Source organism: Amia ocellicauda, unplaced genomic scaffold (assembly GCF_036373705.1).
Source record: "Amia ocellicauda isolate fAmiCal2 unplaced genomic scaffold, fAmiCal2.hap1 HAP1_SCAFFOLD_61, whole genome shotgun sequence".
Lineage (NCBI taxonomy): Eukaryota > Metazoa > Chordata > Actinopteri > Amiiformes > Amiidae > Amia > Amia ocellicauda.
The window spans coordinates 362183-376076 of record NW_027102991.1 but is presented as its reverse complement, the minus strand read 5'-3'; the positions used below and the strand labels follow the sequence as shown (position 1 = coordinate 376076).

Here is a 13894-nt window from a genome sequence, read left to right as displayed (position 1 = left end):
CTGAGCCCGAAGCCAGAGAGGCCTCTCTGCGACGAAGTTCACATAAGTTTAACAGTTTGGAGTTTGTGATTCATGACATTTGAGAAATCAATTAGAAATGTTAATCTGTGATTCATAACTCTAGAATGTGTAATATCATTTAGTTTTCTTAAATATAAATGTGAGTTGCATTAAACTGTTTTGTTGATAATTTTAGAAATAAAATCTGTCAACGCCGAGAAATATCTTCTCATTCCTGTTTAACTGTTTAGTCTGAAATTGACACAAGTTAATAGACATTAGATTATTGGTGGCCCTGCCTATCCTTAATCATTGAATAATAATCAGTTAAGGGAAATTGTGGTAACAAATAGGATCTTTCTCGGCACCTAAACGTAAATGAGACTGATATATATATAACGAGAAGTTACCTGACATAAATACTAACCTGCGTAGTTATTTAATGTCTGACTAATAATACTAACGAGAGACTCACCTTCGTCTTACTAACCGGTGTTGTAGTCAATGTGTTTATAACCTTTTTTGTTTAACGATTTGTTAAACGGAATGTACGTGCTCTGTGATGTCATAGCAGTAAGCTGAGAGAGGCTCGTCATGTCATCGCTGAGCTGGCTGGCTGGCTTTCTGTGTGTGTGTGTGTGTGTGTGTGTGTGTCTCTCTGTCTGTCTGTCTGTCTGTCTCTCTCTCTCTCTCTCTTACTCTCTCTCTCTCCCTCTCAATTCAATTCATTTGTATTGTCAAAGCAATTGGACATGCATACATACATACATACATATATATGGAAAATAAACAATATGTGTACATCTCTTTCTGCATTAGTGGTGCCCTCACAGATGTGCAAGTTACATGACAGACAGACAGACAGACACACACACACTTTCACACACAGACAGACAGACACAGACACACACAGAAACACACACACATACTTTGACAGACAGACAGACAGACACACGCATATTATGGGTCTTTGTTGGGTAGTGAAATGGGTAGCATCAGTCGCAGTGTGGGTAATGTCAGGGAGCCAATCATAGTCCCCGTTATTTGCATATCGTGGCGCAAAGCATTCTGGGAAAAGCAACTAAACACGTTTAGTCATGTATTTGTCCATAGTTTACACATGAGATGAAAGAGACAGTATGACGTATTGAGCACCTGGGATTCCTCATGTGTATGTGAGGGGCAGAGGAACCGGATCCCAAGTGTGCGTCCCAGGTGCTATAGGTTTCAAAGCATGCAGGGGAATAGGCACCCCACCCTGACACCTATAGAAGACTGGATAGGGAGATATAAATAGCAATGGGGAGACTCTTGTACTTGGTGTGGCTCTATCCATATAGTGGGGCCAGCAGCCACTTAGCAGGTGCAGCAATAGAAGCTCAGCCTGGGGAGACTGGATTTAGCATTTCCTCTCCATTTTGATAACTATCCATAATCATTTCTGCAAAATACTTCTATGATACCTATGTATGTTTTTTACTTGTACTATATTATACTATCAAGTATCAGTGTACACATACAATGTGACCTGTTACATTAATACAGAGGCCACGGAAGGCCAGATCACTAATAGCCACTGTCCCCTGATATTACACTTTTTTACAATCACTTTGGCACTCATTTCAGAACCTTGATGTCATTTTTCAAAACTCTAGACACTAAACTCACACCCGATGATCAAAATGCACATTTTTCAAAACTCTAACACTTTTTTACAATTGCTTGGATACAATACACATCAACCTCAGATCATTTGTTCATTGAACTAAAATGACACAACTTAACATCAAAGTATTACCATTTCAAAATGCAATTCACACATTACATCTGAGATCACTGTCTATTCATTTCATTACAAAGATCTAACTATCAATTGATACAGCTGCTCAAAATGATAAGTGACTGTTGCATTACTCTTAATGCATAATTTTATGGAAACTGACAAACAATATTCCATGTTTCGATCATGAAAGTTTCAGGATAATGAGATCCATTGACATCAATAAACGAGGAGCATGAACCAGTTGGACTACATTATCTATGGATGTAATATTTCATCATCATTCATCATCATGTAGCACTTTTCCACACCATGTTTGCAGTGTGGAAGGAAAGTTAGAAATTCTTTCTCTAATACCTGTTTTTCTCTCTTGTATACTTAAGAAAGATAAGGTCAAGCTAGAAGGTCAGGCCAGAAGGTAGTTTGATTTCTGTTTGTTATTTACGATGAGAATCTTGGAGACAATGTCAAACAGTATGATTGAAGTGCCTGCTCCCTAATCCATGTGTTGATCTATGAACTCTGTCCTATAATGATATAAATTCTGCTTAGCTAACCTTTAAGATAACATAGTAATGACTTTCTGATTATAACCAGCTCTTTGATTTTTGTGTATAAAAGCTCTGACTGTTAAAATGAAGGCAGAGCGACTTTGGGATCTACTTGAGTCACTGTTCCTCTCCACGCTGCGTGTATTAAAGGCATTGCAACTAACGCTCCAACCTGGTTGAAGATGATTGTTCTTCCACATCAGATTTGACATTACTGTATGTATGCAGGCCCTTGTAATTGCTTTTCCAATACTGCCAACTGGTTATTGATGATTGATTTCACATTGTGGTACGAGTATCGAGTGAAATGAGTGCTATCCACCCCAGCAACACAGTGATAACATGGAGCCGGCAGGTCATCCAGGTCACAATAGAGGTCAAGCAGTGGGAGGAGGAAGACGTGGTGGTCAAAGGAATGGAAGGGGACATGCACCCCTTCTGAGAGGTGGTCGTGGGCCTCGTCATAGAGGAGGGCTTAGGCCTCACCAGAGAGGCAGCCATGGGCCTCATTTGAGAGGTGTTGGGGGAACGTGGTAGAGGACAAGGCCACGGACCAGACAGCGGCAGCAACAGCAAATAGTGTCCAGTGAAATCCGAGAAATAGTTGTAGAGCATGTTGTAAATCATGGCATGACCATGACTGAGGCAGCTACAATGATTCAATCAAACCTCAGAATCAACTCAGGATCAACTGTGGCCTCAATCATCAGAAATTTCCGTTCTGAGAAGCGGCAAGTCTTCAGCATGCACTAAACATTAGGCTACTCTCAATTGTCAAATGACTGTATACTGCATACCAATGTGTAGCACAGAGTATAGTGTGCCTTTTGAAAGAAATGCAGACAGAGTGAAGCAGCTGATGACTGAGTATGTTCAGGTATGTTCAGTTTCAAGATGCCTCTTGTGAAAAATGGTTGTGAGAACCTGAACCTGAACACAGGGCTGATGGAAATTCAGAAGTACAGTAATCAATCCTTTGTTTTACACTAAGCCAGGTGAGGAACACTGCAGTTGACATTTTACTGTAGTTTTGTTCTTTTTTGTAGCTAATTATTGTTGCATGGATTCAAAGAAACCTATGGTGTGATTTGATTGTATTGCATCAATACATTTCAGATTTTGTTCAATGATTCCACTGTGTCTGTAGTATTCTCTCTACTAGTCCTTTTACAGTGATGTATTTATGTGTAGTACCATAATGAAACATGTATCACATATTTTGTACTACAATATTTAATGATTGTACGAACAACTACACAGTGAAACTATCGGTATCTTCTGTGTGGGTGATCTAAATAAATGTTACTATGGTATTTCATGATAAATGAATTATTTGAACCAACAAGTCTGCAAGTGCAAGGTTTCTTTAAAGATATGAATGCACAATGCAATGTTTTGAACATTGGACAGCCTGTGTTACAAGTGATGACCGTTTTGAGTTTTGTGTCTAGAGTTTTGAAAAATGACATCAAGGTTCTGAAATTAGTGACAAAGTGATTGTAAAAAACTGTATATTCATCCTATTTAATGTGCTCTTTTAAAATGTACTTTTCTTTTTATGTTGCCATTTCTGTTCTACCAATGTTTCAGTTGTTAGCCAAAGATTGACAGAGTACATCTCATACACACAGGCCAGACAGCAAGGATTTCTTTTTGAAATTCAATTACAAATGCTGCATGAACTCATCAATACGATTAGAGCTCCTGAAAGCAATATAACTAACTCACTCTACAGCATCTCATTAGCAGTGAAAAGAAACCAAGAAAGTTGGGACAGTCGACTGTTTACCACTATGTAACATCACCTTTTCTTTTAATAACACTTATTAAGCACTTGGGCACTGAAGACACCACTTGGTTAAGTTTAGCAAGTGGGATTTCCCCCCATTCATCCATTATGCATTTCCTCAGCTGCGCAACTGCACAGGGCCTTCGTTGTCTTAATTTGCACTTCATAGTGCGCCACACATTCTCAATTCGGAGACAGGTCAGGACTGCAGGCAGGCCATGCTAGCACCCGCACTCTCTGCCTACGCAACCATGCGCTTGTAATCTGGGCAGAATGTGGTTTGGCGTTATCCTGCTGAAAAATGCAGGGATGTCCCTGGAAAAGACGATGTCTGGATGGCAGCATATGTTGCTCCAAAATGTGTACATCTCTTTCTGCAAAAATGGTGCCCTCACAGATGTGCGAGTTACATGACAGACAGACACTCATACACACTGTCACACCCACACACACACACACACTTTCACAGACAGACACACGCACACACACTCACTTTCACACAGAGACAGACACACAAACACAGAGACAGACACACACACACTCACTTTCACACAGAGACACACAAACACATACACTTTCACACAGACACACACACACATACATACATACATACATACATATATAAGGAAAAGAAACAATACATTTAAAAATCACAAAAAGATGTAATAAAGTACAGAAAATCTAAATGTAATAAAATGTGATCTTTAATACACACAAATATGTATGGCTGGTCGGATGCGTCTTGGACTCGGGTTCCTCTTCATTACGTATAATGCTTTTGCCTTTTGCTATAGCTTTCCGTGGAGGGGATCGTGGGTGAGTTTGTACCATTCTTGGGGGGCTCTGCCTTGTTGGGGCGGAGCTGTGATCCAGGTGAACAGCAGATCGGACATAGGTGGGCATGTGGGCGGAGGAGGAAGGCCGGTCAAGCAAATAAGCTTGCTAAGGTACGCAGCAGCAGCAAGCAGCCCCACCATCCAGTCAGCCAGCCAGTCTGGCTGGCAGTGACTGAGTGGTTGACAGACGGCAAGCAACGGAATGTACGTGCTCTGTGATGTCATAGGAGTCACCTGAGAGAGATGTTTGTGATGTCATCGCTGAGCTGGCTGGCTCTGTGTGTCTTGCTGGCTGTGTGTGTGTGTGTGAGAGAGAGAGAGACTTTTTGACTTTTATCAGACTTCATTGCCTGTTTGCAACACGCAATAATTCATACAAAAGAAAATAAATAAATAAAAAATAGTGTTCCCCTTTGTTTGTCTCCCCCCAACAAGCATTAACTCCGCCACTGATCTGTACACTTTTAAAGAAAGCAACCCAATACACACAACAAAACAACCATCAAATACTAAACCCTATAAATGAATTACATAATAAAAACCAACTCCCCGTCATACAATTCACAAAGGGCATCATTAATACACCAGACCTGTTCAAAACTCTCCAAATCATTCATCAGCCTGTAATAGTTAAACTCTAGTCTGACTCTGCACTTGACCAGCATGGCAAACACTCTCACTGCATCCTCACTGCCCTCCCCACACACTCTGTTCTTCCTAGTCTTATAGACGGCCATTTTAGCCTGGCCCAGCAAGAAGTTTACCAGCTGGTCCACATGTTTGGTCTTTCTGGTGTATCGCGCCCCTAAAATAAAAACCTTTGTGTTAAAAATCAGGTTAAGATCAGTAAAAAGACGAGTTAAAAGACTAAAAATGGGTGACAACCGAGAGCAAGTGCTGAAACAGTGAAACACGGTCTCTCTCTGAGCACAGAATGGGCAGGCGTCGGACACAGCAGGGTTAAGAACAGTAATAAAAGAATTGACAGCAATAATGGTCTGCAGATTGCCAGCTCTCTTATTGAGGGGGGCTTGTACAGGCTTCTCCAGGCGGGCGCAGTGTCTTCCCCCAGCCCCAGCCTGTAAAGTAATTTTAGGAATCACAAAGAAACAGTTGAAAGTGCTAAATAAGTATTTTGATGCACCATATTAATTTAGGAAATTTACATGTTGTTTTTCATCAGCTTCTGTATCTGATGGCTCCACATCACTGGCTGGATTGACAGCAACGACACTCTAAAAAAAGAAGTGTTAAGTTTGAGCATTCAGGACTTGTTTTGAAGATCCTGAATATCACTGGTCCACAATTTATCTGTGAAACTATGGGTTAATCTCCATATACAAAATACTTTTCACACACACTTTAAATTTACAACTAAATTTACATGTTGATGTCTTTCGTCAGCTTCTGTATTTGATGGCTCAATATAACTGGTTGCATTAACAGCAACGGCACACTACAAGAAAATAACATTATATTTAAACATTCAGGACTGGTTTAGCATCACCTCGAATATCCCTAGCCCTTGAGGTCGATTGTTATTGTGGTCTTCAAGACCAGTGCTTCTCAACCTTAGTCCTGGAGGAGGCCCACTGTCTGCTGATTTTCATTACAACAACATTGTAGGTTATATCAGTGACTGTGGTCCTAAAGTACCCCTATGCCTGCTGTTTTTTTTCCAGTTGAGCTCTTAATTACCTAATTGGCTTAACTGAAGCCATTTAACCCTTTTCCCAGGTCTTTGGTTGTTGATGAGTTACAAAGAGCTGGATTGTGGCCCGCCATGACTGGAAGTGAAGAACACTCACTCTAGGCCTTTAACTTAATGTTCATATGTAGGGGCCTATCCATCTGATTTGTTTTTGCACATTTATTAACAGAAAAATTGATGGTATGTGAAATCATCTGAGCTGAAAAACATAATGTTCCACCAATAATAAAATAAATGTATTAATTAAAATTATAGAGATAATAGAATGTTCACAGATTATTAGTTCAGAAAATAAAATATTTTTTTATATCTTAAATAGAATTAACACTCAAATCAGTTGTAGGGTAAACAAGGTCTATTTTTTGGATTGATTTTATAATTATACATGTATGGCTGCATGAAGCTTACCTGAGAATCTGATATTTTAGTAACTTTGTTGCTTCTTGTTGGGTAGTCCACGTTTGCCGCCGTTCTTTTTCTGTAAATGTAAATCAAAAGGCAATAATTACATACTGTAATTAAAATACAAAAAGTATAAACATTGTATTATTATTTTTGTATCCTGTTTCTCCATCTCGATGCTGTTCTTTTTGGAATTGCATATCTAGGTTTACTTAAATACTGTTTATAAGATTGTAAACTCATCATCCAAATTTCTTCATTTGCCAAACTTTATGTAGTGCGCTTGCAGTTTCAGAAGAAGAAAAAAAACTGTAACAGATGGGATATGTAGTACTTTATACTCGAGTGGTCTATGCGATTACACCCTGTTGGTGTTATTAAGAACGCCAAGTACCAGAATGCAGAGCGGGACTGTTTTTTGTGCCGTGACTTGTCGGGGGAAAAACGGACGAGAAGGTGAAGGTAGTATGGCGGTGATGCACGCGTTGGTGAAGTGGGAAAGCGGGGTCGACAAAGACTCTTACAGCGTGATTCCCACTGCTTGCTTTCGCAATTTTGATTTATTCAGCATTGCTGATGATGACGAAGAGACGACTCGAAACTTCAGAGCAGAGTGGAGAGACACGAACAAACCTCCAAAAGGTGGATGGCCTGTCCATGAAGCGCAGATCATTATGACTGGTAACAATGTTTATTTAAAAAAAAAAAACATTAAAGTCTTTACATGCTATATGATATATACAATCACAGTATATTTGAAATGAATGTTTAAGTTATTAATGTGTTGTACGTCTAACATACTCTTATAACATGGTAGGTGGTGGTGAGGGCGCTAAAAACTCGTCATACTTGACTGGCATTTGTAAGAACGATTTATTGTGTGTTGTGCTTTACAATAAAATCCCCCAAATCACAAAATAAATTAAACCAGATATAATTTAACTTCAGTTTTGATTCAGTGTTGGCTGTTCATCTTAATTTGTATGGTCAAAGCACAGTATTTTTATGACAAATAAATATAATCCCCAAATATCTGTGGACATAATGCAGGGTTTTATTTATTTTATTTTTATTTTAGGAAAAGAAGGCGAACTAAGAAGAAAACTTAATGACCTAACAAAAATGCCCTCTCCTAAAATGAAGAGAGTACCTAAACCAAACAAAAAACTTCAAATTTCAGATGATAGTGACCTTGATGAACCACAGTTACCGGTGAGATAATTACTGCAAATATTAAATAAATGTATTGCAGGATTGTTTTTTTTTAATCATATTCATATATATATATATATTTTCATTTTAAACTCTTTTCCTCTCTGAATACAGCACAAAATAAGAAAGAAAACCGATGGAGCTTCAAGAATTAGATCCCGTCATATTCTACAGACATTTAAAGAGTCCAGTGAAGTTGAGCTACAGCAAAACGTTAAGCAGCTCGAAAAGGAAAACACAAGACTTAAAAATGAAAACCAATGTCTTCGAAACCGTATGGTTGATGGTAAGTTTTTTTATTTATAGCAAATAATTCCTTACCTTGATAAATGTTATTCTTCAGTAATTTAGATTCCAGAGTAATGTATTATAGTTGATCATACTGAAGTAATCTAGAACCACAATACAGACTCTTAATGTGCACTGTCTAATAGTTTAATAATACTGATTATTAAATAAAGTTTTTCAACATAACTTCATAATCCTACATTAATGACTATATGCATTACATTAGACCTGGAAATTCTTGTATTTTATCTTTTTTATTTTTTTCGTAGCTAATGTTAATGACCCACAAAAAGGTCAGTTTGCCAATAACATAGAGCAAGTCTCTCAAGTATAATTGCAGGCATTGATGGTTTTGTTTTCACTTTGCATTAAATATATTACTAGAAATGATTATCATTTAATACTAAGGTTTTTTTCTCCAGAGATTCCAGACCTTTTGGACAATCTGAAAAAAATTGTAACAAAAGCCACATTTATCAGCAATAAAGACAAAAGTGTGTCACCATCAAGTGGTTCTGACAGCCCCACAGCAAATTGTTCTGAATCTGACAAAGAATCACCAAAACAGGTATAACACTCTTGGTCTACAATATTACAAAGACAAGGTAAAAATATATATATTGAAAACAAATATTGGTTGTAAACAATCTAATGATGCTACATTATCAGTTATATTCATAGTTATAGTTGATAATAAGAATGTAATTGAATTATGGGTGTCACAGATTCACTGACTTTATTATGTCTGTAAATTAATAAACTTAGAATTGAGACATACTGTGGTCTTTAATAACACATTTCTGTAACAAAATCACAGCCTTACTGATAATGTATTCCACTTAACATAATATAAGAATAGTTTGGGGATAAACTTGTTTTTTATTTACCATTGTCTTTTAGGTGGAAATATTCCCAGGCACTGGAGTTTACATTGACAAACTGTCCTGGATCCTTGCAGAGAGGTGCAGCACGAATACGTCATATGCAAGAACCCTGACGGTTGCTGTCTTTGACTTTCCAACATTACTAAAGAGCAATCTTCGTGGTGGTGGCAGCAAGAGAGATCCAACTTCGGAGACATTAAGATCCTCATTGATGTTATTGAGGATCATATACAGCTGCCTTCGGAAGGACACGACGTGTTTCAGTTGCGGGGCTTTGCAGCCCAGCGGGACCCTCTTAATGCCGGACATCAGCTGCCCGAGCCGGTGCGGATGAACGGAGGGACGTTAGACAGCGTTACCTTCCGGGCAGGAGCAGCGAGCGGCAACACCGGGGTGAAAGTGTCGTCTAACACTGTGCCATTAGCCACTAGCTGATTGAGCAGATCAGTGGTTTTTAAGAAGATAACAATGGCAGCAGACTTGATATTTTCACACCCTGCTACCTCCCCAACCGCTAACACACACTGCTCTAGGGGGCAGAACTGCACCGGAGCGATCTTGACTCCATGGCGTCGGGTCAGTTTTTCAAAAGACGCATTCAGGGGGTCCGACCCCCCGACCCGGGAAGAACTACCGGTACTCCCCCCTCCCCTCCCCTGTTCCCCCACAATAAGAAAAGCACTGAAAACAGAAGACAAAATAAACAAACTGAAAAAAGTAAAGCAACAAAAAAACGCAGCCAAAGGACAGAGCTCTCAGCAGCACTCCCGCTCACTGCAGACCCCTCCCACACACTCCCAGCTGAGAGAGAGAGAGAGAGAGAGAGAGAGAGTTAGTGTCTGTCTGTCTCTCTCTCTCTGTAGATGCATCATAGGGAACATATGTAACAATCTCTCTTTTTGTTTACCAAAAATGAGAATGAACGTATTTCAAGTGGGTGTTGCCTTGGTTGGAAACGTTTTAAGATTATTTATGAAGTGTAAAGTGGATTTGTCTCAGTTCTCCGTAGTTTTCAATGTATGTGCCATTCAGTAGCGTTCATGTTACAGATGTGCCCTATGCAGTGGTAGGGTCAATAAAATGTCAGTAAAACTTTATTTTAGCAATTATGGAGGGGAAGAACTGCAAATAGCGGGTCCCCACTAATTATCTAACTTACCAACAACGTTTAAAATTAGGTCTTGCGAAGCTGCCAAATAATGCTGTATAATCGTATGTGTCTTCATACACCGGCTGCTATAGTCTGATAGCTTTGATTATATATATATATATTTTCTCGTGAACCACAAATGCTATTTGCTTGATTTTTACAGAGTATGTTATAAATACCATTGTTATGAAGCCTGACAAATTGTATGCTGTAATTATGAATATTTTCAAATCATTTGTTTGTTTTTCCTAACATGTTACAAATGTTCCCTATGTGAAAGATGCATTATATCTTAATAACGTCTAAACAATTAAAGATATACAGATTATTATTTTCGGTAAAGTTATAACACATTGCTATTAACTATGTGTGTCAGTAAAAGTTTAAAAAATCCTAATAATTTTTTATTGATCCTGCAAAATAGGTGTTTAGGGAACATTTGTAACATTAGGGTTACGATTTGCCATAGACGCGGAATGAGTTTGATTGTGATGTTAAATGGGGTTTAAAGACGCAGTCGCCTCGGTGCTGATTACTATTGCTGTGTTTCTCCACTTCTACTCCATGCTTGGGAACGCCCACATCCAGTGACGTCAAAACCGGTGGAAAAGCGGGCCGGTTCAAAAAAGATCAGCTGGATCCCAGGCCGAGCAGCAGCTCCGGCTCCAGCACCGGCACCATGTCGCTGGAAAAGCGCTAAGTGAGCTCACAGTGAGCTCAGTGTAATGTCTGCTCTGGTGAGCTCACAGTGTGACCTAGTCGTTAGTTCACGTCTTCACTGGGTAGTCCATGACAACTTAATTGACTCAATTCTTGGGCTTAATTGGTCAAAATGACCATTGGTTGAAGGTACTCAGGGACTGATGTGTAGAGAGACTTATTAAACCTGCAGGATTGTGGTTTTCCCAGAACAGAATTAACCAGTGTAGCGTTATGTTGGGTGTATTCTGATAAGAGCATTTTAGCTCTGAGCTGAAGCACTGATCTAAAGAAGACCTCTCCCCCCCAAATTTATCAGATTTCCTTAACTCATCAGCATGTGAACTGGTTTACATCAAAGTGACAGTCTTGGGAGGATGGCACCAAGAATGGGCCAAATAGCTTGGAATCCCTGCTGTGAGATGTCTGGGGAAGGGGGCCTGTAGGAAATAAAAACTCTTTGAAATGGACGAGAGCCGAAATCCCGACACAGAGCTACGAACCCGTGCCAACCGGCATTTCCAAAAGATGGCATGGATTGACATCAGTCATACATCAAGCCCCCCTCCAATAGGACACTGGGGGCTGAAGCCGAAATCCAATCTCACAAACTAAAGAACCAATCACCTATTGATCTGACAGGCGTATAAAGGGTAACGCACGGCATCTCTCTCTCTCTCTCACCTAAACCAGTAACTCGCTGCCACAGCTCAACTTGTATCTCTGTTGCCAGAACCGGAACCAGAAACCAACTAAGTCTTTACCAGCAACAGAAGGGTTAAACTGGGAGAAGGAGATTGAGCCGTACGAAGAATTCTTTTAAAGGACTTTATTAAATAAAGAACTTTACAGACTGCGCTGCCCGCCTGTGCCCAGCCATCCAGCTGGACAATTGACTAAGTCGACTGAATACGAAAGTCATTTAAATAGCTATTTGAGTCTTAAGAAACTTGACCCTTGGAACGAACAGGGCCCTGCTTTCCTCAAAGACTTTGTCTTCAAGTAACTACGGTGGAACCCTGCTTACAAAGAAGATTTTGTGCACAACCTTGGAGCCTTCAAACCAGTGGAAAATCTGTTTGGAAAAGACTCTACATTCGCGAAACCCCAACTTCCAGGTGCATCGACTGAGTGGAAGTTCTTGGACAAAGCCGAACCGGACTGCCTTTGTTCCAAACCACACGGACCTCGTGCCGTGTGCTGTTATCTGAGCCCGAAGCCAGAGAGGCCTCTCTGCGACGAAGTTCACATAAGTTTAACAGTTTGGAGTTTGTGATTCATGACATTTGAGAAATCAATTAGAAATGTTAATCTGTGATTCATAACTCTAGAATGTGTAATATCATTTAGTTTTCTTAAATATAAATGTGTGTTGCATTCAACTGTTTTGTTGATAATTTTAGAAATAAAATCTGTCAACGCCGAGAAATATCTTCTCATTCCTGTTTAACTGTTTAGTCTGAAATTGACACAAGTTAATAGACACCAGATTATAGGTGGCCCTGCCTATCCTTAATCATTGAATAATAATCAGTTAAGGGAAATTGTGGTAACAAGTAATGATAGGATCTTTCTCTCCACCTAAACGTTAATGAGACTGATATATATATAACGAGAAGTTACCTGACATAAATACTAACCTGCATAGTTATTGAATGTCTGACTAACAATACTAATGAGAGACTCACCTTCGTCTTACTAACCGGTATTGTAGTCAATGTGTTTATAACCTTTTTTGTTTAATGATTTGTGTGTTATCATATGCGATCCCATGGTCTTTGATTTGGTCACGGAAGTGATTTGTCTTTGATTTGTTGATCTAGAGTTGAATTTTAATTAGTTTTTCCCTTTTGTATAATTAGTGTAGTGCTACATTTAGTCTTTGTTTTTGAATAAATTTGACAATTTATATCTTTGGAATTGGTGTCTGCGTCCAATTATTACAGAAATTGAGTTCTACAAGATTCCAGGATTCGTGATAAGGTGATACTATAAATTCACTTCTTTAATTGAATTTTATAAGTGTACCTTACGCTACACCTTTGACCACCACGTCTTCCTCCTCCCACTGCTTGACCTCTATTGTGACCTGGATCACCTGCCGGCTCCATGTTATCGCTGTGTTGTTGAGGTGGATAGCACTCATTTCACTCGATACTCGTACCACAATGTGAAATCAATCATCAATAACCAGTTGGCAGTATTGGAAAAGCAATTACAAGGGCCTGCATACATACAGTAATGTCAAATCTGATGTGGAAGAACAATTCCTTTATCCCTCTGTTCTCCACCAGGGTTGTGCTGTTCGCCTCGATTGGCAAGTTTGCAGTGTGAGGAGTGGATCCATGTCGTCGTTCCTAGGCACTTCACAGCTGTGTGGGTGGTCAGGAGCACCTGGTAGGGCCCTGTCCACCTGGGCTGTTGGGAGGACTTTCTCTTGTGTGCTTTGATATACACAGTCACCTTGCTGGAAGGGGTGGTAAACCTGCTGGGATGGTTCAGTCTGGGCGGCTTTCATCTGTGAATGGACAGCTTCGAAAGCACGTGTTAGTCCCATACAAAAAGACAACAGAGCATCATCCATCAAGTGGA

General features: G+C 39.6%; 1 non-coding gene across 1 annotated transcript; it reads left to right on the top strand.

The window, feature by feature from the left end:
- Nucleotides 1-4864: 4864 nt before the first annotated feature.
- LOC136739600 (U5 spliceosomal RNA) lies at nucleotides 4865-4979 on the top strand. The gene has a single exon (XR_010812924.1). It is a non-coding gene; the product is annotated as a U5 spliceosomal RNA (small nuclear RNA).
- The last annotated feature ends 8915 nt before the right edge of the window (nucleotides 4980-13894 follow it).